We start from the raw sequence: 16425 nt of genomic DNA, 5'->3' as shown, positions 1-16425 counted from the left end.
TTCTTTAAATAATAAAGCACAGTCCTGGCTGGTGTAGCTCAGTGGGCTGAGCGCGGGCTGCAAATCAAAGGGTCACTGGTTCGATTCCCAATCAGGACACAGGCCTGGGTTGTGGGCCTGGTCCTCAGTGGGGGCCACATAAGAGGCAACCACACATGGATGTTTTTCCTCTCTTTCTTTCTCCTTCCTTTCCCCTCTCTGTAAAAGTAAATGAAAATTTTTTAAAAATTAAAAAAATAAAGCACAATATGCCAAAATGTTGCTTATTTTCTTCCATTTTCAGTATTAAAATGCCTACACAGAAATTCACCAATTTTGATACGTTTTTTCTTAACTGCATGCTGGTGTGACAGCTGTCACAATATAATCTAACAGGATTGTTTGGAATACAGTTAAAGACAACTCAGTGCTACTAGAGCCGTCTTGCGGTCTTTTTGGCCGACCGAATGACTAGCACAAGGCAGTCACGTGGCTCCTTTCCCCTGACATTCTTCGGTGACTGCCCACTTCATTCAGAGGGTAGAAGCCAGTCCTGATGAACGGACAAGGCTCTGCCATCCTACCCCCACCCCCAGGAGGACGTTCCAGATATCATCTGGTGTCCCTCTCCCCTCGTCTGCTTCCCGCAGCCACACGGACCCCTGTGGTCTTACTCAAGTGCACCAGGCATCGGCCCACCTTGGGCCTTTGCAGGGCCTCCTCCTCTTAGCTGAATGTTCTAGGGTGTACGTGTGGCCTGCTCCCTCGTTTCCTGTGGGGACTTACTCAAGTTTCTTGCCTTTAGTGAGGACTTTGCTGGGCTCCCTCTTGAAAATTTCAGGTGCCTGCTCTTCCCATAACACCCTGCTTTGTCTTTTCTCCTTTGCGTGGACTGCCGTCCGACATGGTGTATATATTTACTTCGTCATCTGGCTTCTCTCCTCTCGCTGGAGGAGCAGGGCCGTTCCGACAGATCTCGCTTTGTCGTTCCTCCAGAGGTTTGTGTGGTGTAAGGGCACTGAAGACCCTTTGCAGAGTCGTTAGTAGTTACAAGTAAGAAGTCGAGGGTCCAAAGTACCGAGGGAGGTCACTTCCCAGTGTGCTTCCTTTTCTACAAGTTCATAAATTTCTGATTGTCCCCCCACAACCTCTGAAGCAGTAAATTTCCACAAAATACGTGATGGGGTGGGGATGGGGTGGGACCGGTGACAGTGAAGGTCTCTCGTGTCTCGGAAGGTTCCCTGGGGCGGGGTGTCAAAGTGCTGTTGAACTCGGAATCCACTGCAGAGGGCAGATGTTCCAAGTGGTCGACTTTCATTGTCATCACACGTGGCTGGGTGTGTTGTGGTTCTTCGCCTGTCTCTGCATGGTAAATGCGACAACAGTGAGAACGCAATGACTTTTCAAGGAAGTGTACCCAGGTTGAGCGTTTTAAAAATGGATATTTGGGCTTATTTCTATCTGTATTTTATTGCCATAAACCATGAATGTTTATTTTTAAAAAGCAGTGAAAAAATATTCTTAGCATTTGTCCTAAAAAATTTTGGACAAGGAATTTCCTGGTTTGTCTAAAATATTTCTTAAAGTTTTAGTGTGCTTGTAAACCCAGTTTGTAAAGAGAAAGAAGTACTTTCTGGTTACAGAAAGTGAAAATTGACTAGCTAAATTTTGATAATTTTGGTTGGGATTGAACAGTGGTTGTGGTGATGGTGCACTACTTCCTTCTTAGATCTCCGTAATTCTGTTAGGACCCCCACCCTTTAAAACACCGGATAGCCGTTCAAGGCAGAGCTGTTCAGTCTCAGAAGGACAGGAACAAGGCCCAGAGCTCCGAGGGAGGGGCTGCGGTGCTCCCCCAACTGTGTGACTGCGCACTCTCTTCTGAGAAGCACCTGAGCTGGCATCCTCGTCAGACCTCCTCCCCCGAGCACGCGGCTCTCTCCTTCACACCCCTTACCCACAGCAGGTGTGAGTGTGCACTGCTGGTGTGCGTCTTTATTTCTGTGGCCCTCCCTCTGGGGCTGTTGGGGCACGGATAATGCCTCTTTGGGCTTACACGGTTTCACCCCTACACCTAGCAGAGCACCTGGAACACAGTCACTGGTGGCTGAATGTGCACTGCCCTGGCCCAAGCCAACGAAGGGAAGGGCGGTGCTGCAGGCGTGCGTGCGCGCGCAGGGAGAGGAAGGTGCTGCTGCCACCTGGTGGCTGCTGCGGGGGTCCGCGGTGCTCCGCACAGCCTCCCGCGCGAGGAGTGGACTGCTTCACTCGGAGTGCCCAGAACCCTGAGGTCGAGAAATCCTGGCTTAACGACTAGTATGGCTCCTCTTCTGAAGTTAGTATACTTAATATAATTTCCTTAAGTGTTAAATGGCGTTCTGTATCAGGCAGTTCAGTGCTTCTGGGATCTCTCAGACTGCTGTTTAGGTTTTCCGGGGGGACCATTATTTATCTTTTGGTCTTTGGAACAGTATGCTGAACTGCAAACCTGTGTTTCAGGAAAGTAATGGCATTTCTCTCTTAACTTCCTCTTTGGAGCCCTGGGGTGCTACCAACATCTTGGGACCCTAGCTGGCTTGAGTGTCACCAAGGGGACAGTGCAGCCCTGCAGGCCGCAGGCATTTGGTCACTTCTTACCCCCCCCTTCCCTGCACTCCCCTCTGTGACCTTCCCAGAAGAATCGGCTCATCCACCTTCGCAAATTTGTGTTCTTTTAACTCATTCTGGATCAAATGTGTCTTACTGTATAAATAAGACATAAAAACTGTTTGTATCATCTTCCTTAGAATTGATACTTTCTTGCATTTTTCTCTACCCTGTCCCCCCACCACAAACCTGCATTGAAATTCCATTGCATTATGCTGGTTTCGTACCAGGTCTCTTTGTGTGAAAGCCAACTAAGTTCTGTGAGAAGAGTTGTAAGTTTTTTTATATTTTGGTTTCTTTTCATAGACTGCGAAAGAACAGAAATAGCTCTTCTATAATAAGATGGCAGCATACACTGAGAATGTGAATAAGCAGTGTAATGTAAGTGTAATTTTCGTTAAAAACAGTATACAGTACAAGTCTCTCTACACTTCATTCCCCTACTGAAAGTAGGTTTAAATAAGATTGAAAATATTGGTCTTCATCTTCATGGAAGGTGATTTATAAGTAGGTGCTGTATAAAAAATGTTGTCTAATACTGTTTTATTTTTAATATAATCCTAGTGATTTATCATGTCAGTATGAAAAATGCTATCCATGTATGTATTCTTCACATTCCCCTGCAGGGGGAAGGGCCATACTCACAGTGTCCATGCTGGGGTCCACAGGACAGTCCCCAGAGCAGGGGCGCGCAGGAAGGCCCCCGGGACTCCCCATCGAGGCTGGGTCCGAGGCTGCTGCTGAGCCATGGGGAGGATAGGTGATGGGAGGGTCACAGTAGGGAGGGCACCGGCAGAGTGCCCAGGGGCAGGCTTCCAAGGGCACCCCCGCCCCCGAGGGTGTGCCGAGCACCCTCTGCCCCCGCCACGTGTGTGCAGTGCTCACGCATCGGGACTCTGCAGGTCTTCCTGGAGCCTCCTCGGCACCCCGTGTACTGGCGGGAGAGCCGCATTGTCAGCACCTGCAGTCTAGGCACATACAGCTGCGCTTCCACTTGGGGACCCGCGGGACCCCTCCTGGGACCCCTGTCCCAGAGGCCAGCTGTGCAAGGCCTTTCTGAGGAGGGGAGTCTTGGGCCCAGTACCGGAACCCCGTTGCTTGTTACCGAAGTGGGATTCTGTCCCGATTTTAATACGTGGCTATTTCTGTCTGCAGGACCGACTCTTTCGTGTACAGCACTAGTGGGTTTATTCTCCGTCCTCGAGAGGCGGTGATAAGTGCCGTTGTGCTTATGCAAAAGAACTTGACCAGAGGAAATGTGGATAAGGGCAGTTTGCACTGTAACGGAAGAGTCCTGTGTTCACCTCTGAAGTCTTCTCTGTCCGATGCTAGTATGTCCACTCCCGCTTTCTCCTGACTGGTGTGAACGTAGTGTGTGTTGTTCCATCCCTTTACTCACACCGATCTGCGTCTTCACACTCAGCGCGCATTTCTTGCAGGAACTGGTTTTGCTTTTTAAACTCTGACAGGCAGGCTCTGCTTTTTGATTGGAGTGTTCGGGCTGTGCGCATTCAACATCAGCAAGTCATCCTGCAGTGTTTCCTCTTTCCTGTGAATCTTGTTCTGTTGTTTCCCTCCTACGCGTTCTTTTGGACAGAGTCATTTTTTGTGTTTCCAATGGATCTCCTGTGCTGGGTCATTACCTGTAACCCTTTGTTCTGTTATTTTATCAGTTCCTTCCGGCTTTCCATGTATCACCGTCTTTCACATATCACCATCTCCCTTCAGGAGATACTGTACAGTTTTGTGCACAATAAGAGCGGCTTCTGTTTCTTCCCATTTTTCCCTCCTGGACTATGGGCTATTACTACTCTTATGCATTTGATTTTTGCATATGTTGTAAACACCACATGATTGTCATTTTTCATTAAACAGACACACACCTCTCAATGAGATTTAAATAGTAAAGTAACTGTATCTGTCTGTGTGGTCACCACTTCGGTGCTCATCCTTCCTTTGTGTAGATCCAGATGTCACCTGGTACCATTTTCTCTCTGCCTAGAGGGCAACGCAGGTCTGCAGGTGATGGATTCTTTAGCATTCATATTCCTGAAACACCTTCATTTCTGAAAGCTATTTTTGCTGGGTACAGAATTCTAGTTAGCATTTCCCCCAGTGCTTTACAGAGGCCGAGCTGTGGTGTTCTTGCATTGCTTCCGACGAATCACCTGGCGCATTCTTGTTGCTCCTCTGTGTGTAACATGCCTTCTTCCCCTTGTCCTTGCTCCCTTGTGTTTTGTAAAAGTTTATTTTATTTTTCAGATATAGGTGGCAATATTGTGTTAGTTTTGGGTGCACATCTATGGACCTTACAGAGTGACCCTGTGGGTCAGTCTGGTGCCCGCCTGACACCAGCCGAAGTTACCCCAGTGCTGTCGACTGTGCCCCTGCGCTGTGCTTCACGGCTGTGACCGTCACACGTCCTAGCCCTCCACCTTCTCACCAGTGCCCCACCCCGTTCCTGTCTAGCAGCTGTTTGTTCTGTTTCCGGGAGTCCGTTTCTGTGTGGCATGTCTTTTTGTCTGTGTGATTTTAATACCGGGTCACCGGTGTAGGACAGTGTGATTGTTACGCCCAAATGTCCTCTTTGTGGATCTTGGTCTTGCCGTTTGATCAGTTTCCCTGGATCTGAGAGTTTTTAGTTCTCGTGGGTAGAAAGTTTTCGACAGTTATTTCTTCAAATATTTTTTCTGTTACTTCTCTCTTTCCTTTCTTATGGGGATCCTGGTTACCCAAATATTAGTCCATTTGAAGTGATCTTACTTCTCACTAATGCTTCCCCCCAACACTTTTAAAAATTCTTTTTTTTCCTCTTTGTGCTTAATTTTAGGTAATTTCTGTTTTTATGGCTTCAGGTTCATAATCTTCTGCAGTTTGTGACCTGCTGTTCATCGTATTTGATGTCATCTTCATCTTATGTGTTTTATGACATTTAAATTGAGTCTTTTTATATCTTTTATGTCACTGCTTAACTTTTGGATATCTTGAGTACATTTGTAACTAACTATTTTAACATCTTTTTCTGCTAATTGTAACAGGTATGTCAGTTCTAGGTCAGTTTCAATTGGTTATTTTCTGTTAGGATTGTGACTCCCTGCCCTCTGCGTGCCTGGTCACCTGCCCTTGGTGTTGGCTGTGTTTTACACTGGGCAGGCAAGAGTCAGGGTGGCAGGGCGCTGATGGCTCCGGCGCCAGGTTGCCAGGCCCCACGGTCTCCACCTTGTGCGTCCTCACCGTGTCGGTCTTTGGTCCAGCTGCTCTTGTGCTGGCAGGAGCCCTGCACATCGCACCCTCCTGGTAACATTCAGAGATGGAAAGAGAGGAACTTTTTCTTCACTGTGATTTTAGTGAAGAAAATCCTTTCCTTCTGTTCCTGTACTGGAGCAGATTTCTCCTAACATCTCATTACGGAGAATTACCTCCTAAGTCCCTGCTTTAAACCAGGAACAATTAGAATGTTGGGACAACCACCACGTGATGAGGCTATGGCTCTTCTCTGGGCCAGAGAGAATGCTTATTTGGACGGTGGGTTTCTGAACAAAGTCGAGAGCCCAAGGAAGGAGGAAGATGGAGTGGGTGTGAAGGAACAGTGTCTACTGTTGCTGGCATAGTTTTACTAAGGGAACATGGAAATAGTTTAAAGTTGGAAAGTTTTAGTACTGTGCTTGGAGCGTGGGTTTCAGTAGGTTAACTAGGGTGTCTAGACAAAGAGTCATTTTTTAAAAAAATATTTATTTATTTGTCTTTAGAGGGGAAGGGAAGGAGAGGGGAAGAGAAACATCAATGTATGGTTGCTTCTCGTGCATCCCCTGCTGGGAACTGGCCCCTGCTGGGAACTGACCTGCAACCCAGGCATGTGCCCTGACTGGGAATCGAACCGTGATCATCTGGTTCGCAGGCCCGCGCTCAATCCACTGAGCTACACCAGCCAGGGCTCAGAGTCATTTTGAACAAAGTTTTTTAAAAGATGTCTTTAATTTTAGAATGAGGGGAGGAAGAAGGAGACAGAGAGAAACACCAGTCACGTGCCTCTTGTGTTTGCACTGACTGGGGACCTAACCTGGCATCCAGGTACATTTGTACCTTCACTGGGAAAAGCAAGACGAGGCCCAGCTGAGCCGCCACCCCCCCCCCCCGCCCCCGGCCAAGGCTTGCACAAAGGTGTGGGGGGTGTGGATGCTGGGAATGGCAGATGTGAGAGTGACTGGAGAATGAATCAGGTGGGGACAGTGGCTACAGGAAGGGAAGATGCCCTCAGCTCTGCCTGCCACACCGAGGGATGTTCCTTGGCGTCCTGGTGATGAGAGCAGGGTGAGCAGACTGGAACGCTCCCAGCTCTTGGTAGTGAAACGGGAAGAGGTTGACTCGCAGGCCAGAGTGTTCAGGTTCCCTGAGGTGGCCGCAGGTCTGTGAGTGTGAGCTTGGAATTCAGTCCACATGTGAGGCGGGCAGCTCGGATACTGTCGGGGTGCAGTGAGGAGCGTTGACTTCCCGGTAGCCTCCTTGGCGTCTGTGCTGAGCCCCAAACCCCCGAATGTCAGGGTCGGGCTCCCACTGCCATCCCACTGCTGGTGGCCCCTGCCCCCTGGCAGGTGAGAGTCTGATACAAGGAAGGCCATGGAGTCGGGCCACAGGTCCGAGAAGAGCAGGGCGTGGTGCAGTCGGAGGTGAGGGCTGTGCACTGGGGTGGCTGAGGGTCCCCAGGGGCTGCGCAGAGGTGGGCAGTGACTTCCTACGTGTCTCTGTGAACTGAGTGTTTCTAAATAAAGCATGACTGTGTGTAATGGGGGGATCCGGAGTCTCGGCCAATTATTCTGTGTCTGACACTGTCAACTAGTGTCAGGTGACATCTTCTACATGTCATCCGGTACCCGTCTACACGCAGTTCAGTTTTGTGCGGGAAGAGATGTTGTCTCCTCACTGCAAGTGCCAGGCTGTAAGGAAGGACACTGAGTAGGGATGACGGGTCATTTTGTGACAAGGCTGGATGCAGCGTCTGGGCGCAGCGTGGCCGTCCCTGCCTGGGCTCTGCGGGGCTCCTGGGTGTGCCCGCACCTGAAACCTGGTGTCCGATTCGTCTTGCCCCACGCGTGTGTTCCTTCCATTTTTACAGAGGGTCGAGGTGGGTGGGAGCTGAAGGGAAGTGGGCACTTGTTTTAGAAAATTAGGGTTTTGGCCTAATTTTAGAAAATTTGGCCTTGTTTTAGAAAATTAGGCCTATTTAGTAAAATAAGTTAAATCTGTAAGTCTCATTCAGTGAAGTTGCCTTGACCCTCAGCAAAAATCATAATTTCTTTTTAAAAATTTTTGTTGATTGATTTGAGAGGGAGAGAGAGAGGGAGAGAGAGAGACATTGAGTTATTGTTCCACTCATTGGTTGATTCTTGCATGAGTCCTGACCTGGGATTGAACCTGCAACCTTGGTGTAGTGGGACGATGCTCCAACCCACTGAGCCGACTGGCCAAGGTGCCTTGTAACCGTTCTTTGCAGTTGTAACTAAGTCTGATGTAAAGACACGAGCTTTCCTTTGTGGTGGGGTGAGTGGCACTTGCTGTCGTGAATGGTGCCTGTGCTGTGCAGCCCAGGGTGCGGAGACCGGCGCGAACGCACACGGGCCCGAAGCGCGGTTTGAAGGCTGCCCAGGAAGCGGCTGGAGGTCCCGGCCCCTGGGGGTTCGTCTTGCGTAGTTCTGTCAAGGCGTCTCTTCCTAGTGTGTACCCTTGAGAAAGTCTTGAACTTTGAATCGTGAAAATGTGTTTCAAAAGTAAAACTCTCTTAGTAGTTTCCAGTGTGACCCTAAAGTAAATTTCAAAAGCTCATTTTACACCTGGCTGGTGTAGCTCAGTGGATTGAGCGTGGGCCTGCGAACCACACGATCGCGGTTCGATTCCCAGTCAGGGCACATGCCTGGGTTACAGGCCAGTTCCCAGCAGGGGACTCACAAGACGCAACCATACATTGATGTTTCTCTCCCTCTCTCCTTCCCTTCTCCTTTAAAGATAAATAAATAAAAAATTTTTTAAAAAACTCACTTCTATACTTTTGCCCTGACATTTGGGTGTTTCTGNGCTGGAGGTCCCGGCTCCTGGGGGTTCGTCTTGCGTAGTTCTGTCAAGGCGTCTCTTCCTAGTGTGTACCCTTGAGAAAGTCTTGAACTTTGAATCGTGAAAATGTGTTTCAAAAGTAAAACTCTCTTAGTAGTTTCCAGTGTGACCCTAAAGTAAATTTCAAAAGCTCATTTCACACCTGGCTGGTGTAGCTCAGTGGATTGAGCGCGGGCCTGCGAACCACACGATCGCGGTTCGATTCCCAGTCAGGGCACATGCCTGGGTTACAGGCCAGTTCCCAGCGGGGGACTCACAAGACGCAACCATACATTGATGTTTCTCTCCCTCTCTCCTTCCCTTCTCCTTTAAAGATAAATAAATAAAAATTTTTTTAAAAACACTCACTTCTATACTTTTGCCCTGACATTTGGGTGTTTCTGATTTTGAGTTTTATGTTGTGTAATACAGGAATCCAATTTTGTCTCCTCACATAGGGAGAGCCCGTGTTACTCCATCAGGTACTGGAGTGTCTTTTCTTTCATGCGCTCGTGGAAATGTAACCTCTGTCCCCCAGCAAGTGTCTAACTGATGCGCGTGTGGACCGTTTCTGAGCACTCTGTTCTAGTTCCTTCGTGCACTTGCCCCAGCGACGGTGCCACACTGCCGTGGCTGCTGCGGCTTGGGGGTCTTGCTGCGGCTTGGGGGGCACTGTCTCCAGCGTCGGCAGAGGAGCTGTTAGATCGGCTCTGCCGCCGGGAACAACTGGGGCAGCTGGGGAGAGGGTTTTCCCCGGACAGCTGCCCGCGACGTGCAGACCGGGAAGGCCGAGGGCCAGAGCGAAGGGTTAGGCCGAGAGGCGAGCGGTCAGCCTGACTGGGACTTCCTTTCCCTGGAGACCCCTGTGCAGTGTGTGAGCGACCAGGCGAGTCACTGGGACACTGGGTGGGTTCCCAGTCTGCGGGGCCAGGGGGACAGAAGTGGGACTCAGGGGCCTTACGTGCGAGAGGCTTGTTGGGGTCTCTAAAGGCGATCCCAGAGGTCAGCAGTGTGAGGCCTGTGGTCAAATCCAGTTCACAACCTGTCTTTCCATGGCCCACAAGCCACAGTGGTTTTTATATTTTTACATGGTTAAACAACCTTAAAGACATTTTCCATAATACGTGAAAGCCATATGAAATTCAGATTTCAGTGTCCATAAATAGTTTTATTAGTGCAAAGCCACACCCGCTTGTTGGCATATTATCTGTGGTTTCCATTGCAAGGCAGGGACAGAGCTGAGTGGTGTGAGGAGGCTGCTCACGCTCCGCATCCTCGTGGGCTCGCAGCAATCAGTGACACCGCTCTGACTCGTCATGTTCGAGTGCCACCTGTCCGGGCAGCCAGCTGCTCCTTTGTTCCTGTGACACACACCTGGCATGTTCAAACAGGAACCGTGGGCCTCTGGGTAGCACTGCTGTCGTTGCCACTGTAGACGGCGAGGCGGTCAGTTCGTTGTGCTGGCACGCAGTAGCCGTGCCGAGTGCCGTGTGTGTCGGCACGACCAGATCGAGCCTTCGCCACGCTCTCCAACTCCCAGGAACTTAATGACTGGAAAACACGGTCAGTTAAAATGCAGTGCCAATGCAGTGCCTCGTCACTGCAGAAGTTCTTTACAAGGGCCACCGCAAAGTCAGTTTTCCGAGGGGCCTGTCCGATAGCCGGGCAAGGACGGCCACTTGTCCCCGGTGAGTTAACCAAATCACGTGTGACTGGCAGTCCAGGAAATGTGTGCGTGGAAAGGAGACTGCTTAACAATTGGCCTTTCAGAAGGGACAGTTGTCGGAACCTGGGAACAGCCCTGGTCAGATCTGTGGCTGGAGCATTGCCCTGTCAATCAGGAGGTTACGGGTCCTTTCCTGTTGGGGGCACTGGCCTGGGTTGCAAGCTCAGTCCCCAGTCAGGGCACTGTCAGGAGGCAGCCCATCAATGTTTGCTTCTCGCATCATTGTTTTTCTCCCTCTTTCCTTCCCTTCCCTTCCCCTTCCTCTAAAATTAGTAAGCGTGTCCTTGGGTGAGGATTCAAAAGAAAGTTGAGGACATTGTGAGCCATATTAGTAGTCATTTAAAAAGCAAGGCACGTGATTTCCAGCTGGGCTTCTAGGCCCTGGGTGAGTCAGTAGGTGTTGGAGCGCCGCTCTGTTACCGTTCATTCCGGGAGTCAGCGTGGCGTTCTAAGTGGCTGCAGAGTTCGTCTTCTAATAAACAGTCTGCGTGAGACAACTGTAGAGAGAATACTTTCCAAGGAGTTGGGAAAACCCTAATTAGTACAGCCTGAGACAGAATCTGCCACGGTGCTTTACAGTTCAACAGTTAAACTGGTGTGGAGCCGGGAGGGGGGTTGGGGGGTTCTTTCTAACCCAGTTTTCTGAGTATCTTGAAAAATGACAGGATGTTCTGTTTCATTGATTGAAACGATGATGTTGGTTTTCCCTCCTTTGTTTTATCACTGACTCAAGTACATTTGCATGGATGAATGTTTCCCCATTTTCTTTAGACAGTAGTATCCTGAGGCTTTGAACTATGTCTCACATACACATTTTATGTACATAGACTTTTCATCAGTTACAGGGTTTCCCGGTGCAGTGGTTTTCTCGCTCCTTTCTGTGTCCTGCTGGAAGTCCCACCCCTCTGGAGTGGGTGTCGTGTGTCCTTTGTGCAGGTGTTTTCAGCGGTGGCCGTCGCCTCCACATCGTACACGTGCGGGTCCTCATAGCCCGGATGCGTGTGGTCGGTCTCTGACGGCGAGCACACACACCTCCCTTCGTGTTCCTGTGTGTTCTCTTTGTAGTTACATGTTCCCTGTGTGTTCGTCAGACAGCGTAGAACATCTTGCTTCTGTGGCTAAACATACCTTAGAGAATTCGAGAGGAAAGGTGAGGTCTGTTGCAGTTTCTCATATTTTCCTCACTCCTGTGTTTGTTCTTTATGACATTTCAAGAATCCTTTCTCTCATTTTGCTTTCTGGTTTAAGAACTTTCCTAACTATTCTTCTTGGATAGTTTCCCCTCATTTGAGTATTTTTGATTGCCCTTTTATCCGTAAAGGATACATTTTGTTGGATAAAGAATTTTGTGCTGACAGTTTTATTCTTTCACTTTTGAAAAATGCCATGTGTCACACTCTTCCGACCTCTGGTTTGAGATGAGAAATTAACTCATTTGACTTTTCCCCTTGTGCGTAAGGTGTTGTTTCTCTTCTCTCAAGATTTCTGCGTTCAGTGTTTGGTTTTTAGAGGTTCGCTTAGAAGCGTAGAAGTGTGTCTTAGCGTGGACTGGGGCGCATGTCCCGTCTTCGGATTTACTCAGTTTCTTGAATCTGCAGGTTTTCCAAGTTTGGGAAATTTCCACCATTATTTCTTCAGCCACCTTCTCAGCCTCACCGTCTCTCTCACACCCCAGGGCAGGGTGCTGCACCGCCTGTCGTTGCCCTGCCTCCCCGATCTCGCTGTTCCTCCCGGCCCCCTTGCTCTCTTGTTCACATAAGGTAATTTCTCTTTTCCATTGTCAAGTCCTCTCACCAAGGGCTTCATTTATTTTTTTAGCATATTTTTGAGTTCTGAACTTTCCATTTGTCTCCATTATGTCTTTGCCAAGACTGTTTTCTTTGCTGAGACATTTTCTTTAATTGCTTCGAGCTTGCTCATAATTCCTTGTTGAAGCAGCTTCTTACCTTGTATGTCCTTTAAGCGCCCCTCAAGATTTTCCTGGTTCTTGTTGTGGGATGAGTTATTTTTTCTGTTGAATCCTTTACATTTTGGGTATTATGTTATTAAACTCTTTATTTACAATGCCTCCTTTTCGCGTCTCTCTGAAACTGTGCTTTTGGGGGAAAGAACAAAGGGATGGCCCCACGTCACTCCTTGGTGTGTGTGAAAGTCCAGTTCCCTACTCAGCTGCCACCAGTGTGCTGTGGGGGTGGGGGCTCGGCGACTACCGCGCAGAGTGGGCATCGCACCTCCGCTGTCTCATGGCACAGGAGGTTTCTGCGGTCTCCCCCCCGCCATTACCTCTGGGCAGTGGTTTAGTGCCTGATTCTCCAGCAGGCATCGCCTGCCACCAACCCCAGAGGGAGGGGGCAGGGGCTTTGTTCCCTCACTGTCCTTGGCGGGTGGTCAGTTTGGGCTCCCCACCTCTTCTGCACTGACGCGGGGGCAGGTCCTGGTCCCGTCCAATGGGCACGCGTAGCCCGGCCGCCCGCCCAGCCACCCTGTCTGGGCACTCGAGGTTCTCCCCCTGAGCCTTTGCTGCGGGGCGTGGGGCTTGGGCTGCTTCTGTGTTGCCTGTCCCTGCCAGCTGGCCGCTGGCCCTGTGTCTTGGTCGGGGAGAGCTGGCGCTCCCGGGGCTCTGTGGCTGTGTGTGCTGCTGGTGTTTCTGGGTTGTTCTTCCTCGGCACCTCTTCTTATGTAGGGTCGGAGAGCAGCCCTGGGGGATGCTTTTTCACTCCTCAGCACCCAAGGCCCTCGCTGGTCTGCCGCCTTCTCAGCCTGCGGTGCCCTCTGTGTCTGTCCCCTGCGCTCCGTCCAGCGCTGGTAGCTGCCCTTAGTGCGGAGCACAGGCACAGGGAGGCTCCAGCGTTCCCCGGAAGTGGAGGTCCGCGTTCGGGACAACTGCGTTTTTTCTTCTCTTTCCTATGGTAGAGTTGTGCACTGGTGCGTTTCTGTTCTCTCGGTGTGTAACTGATGTTTTGGTGGTTTCCTGCCTTGCGCCGTTTCTGGTGAGCCGTCCGGTGCAGGCGGTGCCGTCAGTCCTGTGCGTGCCGTGTCCCGACGTTTCCTGGGAGCCCTCGGGTGTCGGCGGTGCCATCCGTCCTGTGTGTGCCGTGTTCCGTTTCCTGGTCATTTTGTATTTTTCCCCCTTTGTTGTGGGTTCCATTTTTTGCACCCGCCCCAAGCGCACGCACACACACATCTTAGCACATCTCACTGTGTACTGAACACTTAGGTGATGAGGTTGTGGTCACGGGATACAACTGCATTGTGTTGTTCACTGTCACGTTTTTTCCTGGAGGCTCTTGCGGCATCTGGACTTGGACTCCAACTATGTCACCCCCGCTGTCCACGCCGTCGGAGTCTTAGAGCTTCTCTGTGAATGTCCGTGTCGGTGCAGCGGGGGTTGGAGAGCGTATTCACGTTGCGGGTGCTCTCCTCTGAGGCCCACTCCTTTCACAGTTTCCCCTCCGTTTCATCCTTCCTGCCAGTGTTGACCTTGATCTTGTTGTTTGAGGTCTGCTACCACTCTGCTGTGGAAGTGTCCTTGGCTGAGAACCTTTTAACTCAGGTCTTCGCTGGGCATGCTCCTTTCTTTCAAGGGTCAAATGTCTTTTCACGCCAGCCAGCTTTTGGTTGTTCACCAGTGACTTCTACTGAGGTTGTACATCTTACCCAGATTTTACGAATTTTATCTTCGAGAGCATAATTCTGGAACTAGCCTCTCTGCCTTTCTCCAGTTAGTAAATACTTTTTTTCTGTGTGGGTTATTCTTTTATTAAGGTACACTTTACACAGGCCAGCCCTTTGAAGGTTATAGTTGAACATGTTTTGAGAAATGCGCACAGTTATGTAACATCGCAGTCAGGAGAGCAGGTTTGCTTCACCGCCCCCGTGTTCTCTCAGGACCGGTGGAAGTCAGCCCCCCCGACCGCAGCTCCCGGCAGACGCGTGGAGCTGTACAGCGCATGCCACAGGACGGCTGCTCACCGGCCGGCAGTGTGTTCTTGGCTCTTGTCTGCAGAGCCACTCCGAAGACTGATGTGATGGGTGTCTGCACGTTGCTCCTGTAAATAATTAGGACTGGGATTGTTTTCTTGTGTGAGAGTGCATGTTTGCCTTTCGAAACCAGTCTCACGGTGTCCTCAGAAGTTCCAGTGTCCTTTGCCGCAGAGGCCCGTCCGTTCTCCACTGTCTCCGCTCCCGGCCGCTGTCTGAGTTTCTAAGCGTCAGTGGTTCGTTTTAGTGACGTTGCCTCGTGGGCTTGTTTTGCGCTTTCTGGTGGCTGAGATGGACCGTGTGGTGGTCCTGCCTGCCACGGTGCGTCTGCAGTGAAGTGTCCGTTCAACCCTTTTGCCCAGCCCTCCTTTTCCAGTTGATTCGGCTTTTTACTAGTGAGTTGTAAGAGCTCTTCATAAGTTCTTCGCCGGGCTCATTTATTGGAGACACAATTCACAGCTGTCTCTGCCCGGTCTGTGTCCTTAGACAAGTACCGAAAGATGCTAAGTACTTCCTCTTCCTCGCCTCGGTTTTTAGGGATTTAAAGAAAGTGGGAAAACCGCTATCTCAGAGTGTTAAATATTGATTCAGACAGGTTGTTTAGTTACACTATTTAAGGGTTCTTTACTTGCCTTCTTCCTTTCTCCAAATGTTAATTAGTTTTGTAATTGTTACCTACTTTAGGATTTGCTTGGTTTCTAATGCATGGTTCACGAGAGCACTGCCGTTAGAGAAGTTTGCTGTGGAAATGTACTTTTCGGCATTTTCTACAATGTTACAAATGCTTTTTCTTTGGTTCAGAAAGACATATTCCAGCCTCAACGCAAAACGTGCGGTTTCTTTCGGTGCCAAGCGTCTTTCAGTGACTGTGTAGCTGTGACAGATGGGCTGGGGCGTTCGCTCGAATGCCGTTTGTATTTTATTTCCTTCCTTTCTTCCCCGGGATCGTTCTCGGTTGTTGGAGATTAGTGTGTTGAGTACATTCCAGGACTTACAGTAGTTTAGCGAATGCCACGTAGTATTTTCCATTGCAAATGCGCTTTAGAGAACATGTTGATGTCTCTAAAAAGATACAGACACTGGGAAAAGGATCAATTTAAATGACTTTGTTTCCTTATTATGTGCCTAAGTAGAAGTTTCTATCTTTTATCTGCCCGAATCATTTTTAGTGCAGAAGACTGTGCAACTTGGCGTGGGCTGCAGCAGGAACAGAGACTCTAGGGTCCAGCGGTTTGACACACAGTGTTATCACAGGTCGACAGTTGGCACGAACACTCTTCAGTGGTTGGTTGGGCTTCAGAACGCACTTTCTGGCCTCGGCATTCTCTTGGCCTGCACACCGCGATTCAGGAGTCCGCAGACCACCCAGGTCTTCTTGGTGTCATCCAGTCTGGGTTCCAGTCGTGCCCCTTAGATCCCTGGGTAGGTTGAAGCTAAGCACACGCCCAGCTTTGGAAAAGTTGGTTATTCCACTTTATCAGTGAATGTAGTAACCCCCTTGAGTACAAAAACACTGAACTGTGTATTAGTGTGTGGATTTGTGGACTTCATGTGTGATTCTAGTGCCACAAATAGAGCCCGCGTGTACAAGTTACGTTAGGGGCTGCGGTGGTCTGCTGGCCACACTGAGGGTGTGTACAGGACACACCAAGAGGCAGAGATACGAGCTTTCTCGCGCTGCTGCACGGGGGGGCCTGAGCCCACGGGCCAGCAGGGCCTGGTCGGTGAGGCTCCTGTGTGGCTTTTGGTGCTCCAGCCATGCTGTTTGTGCGCCCGCCCCACAGGTCACTCTCAGAGTCCCCAGAGAACACACAGACACAGCCTCCCCGTGTCAGGGACAGGCAGCAGCCCTGGTGCCGCAGAAGCAAAGACAGGGCAGTCCTCGGTCTCTGCCTCAGTGCAGGATGCGGTGAGATCGGTCGCCATGCGATGGCATAAACACGAAGGCAGAAGTTCCCGTGATGTGGACAGCCGGGCCTCCCCTGCACAGGCCACCCCACCAAGGCTCC

At 50.1% G+C, this 16425-nt stretch overlaps 1 protein-coding gene across 15 annotated transcripts in view; it reads left to right on the top strand.

Annotated features, from left to right (window-relative positions):
- The window catches only part of KMT2C (lysine methyltransferase 2C), a 163599-nt gene that overhangs the window by 37190 nt on the left and 109984 nt on the right, over nt 1-16425 (top strand). The window lies entirely within an intron of this gene.

This window comes from Sturnira hondurensis, unplaced genomic scaffold (assembly GCF_014824575.4).
Source record: "Sturnira hondurensis isolate 20B ecotype Veracruz unplaced genomic scaffold, ASM1482457v3 Scaffold0020309, whole genome shotgun sequence".
NCBI lineage: Eukaryota > Metazoa > Chordata > Mammalia > Chiroptera > Phyllostomidae > Sturnira > Sturnira hondurensis.
Note: the sequence above shows the minus strand (reverse complement) of the source record. Positions and strands in the feature narration are given on the sequence as shown.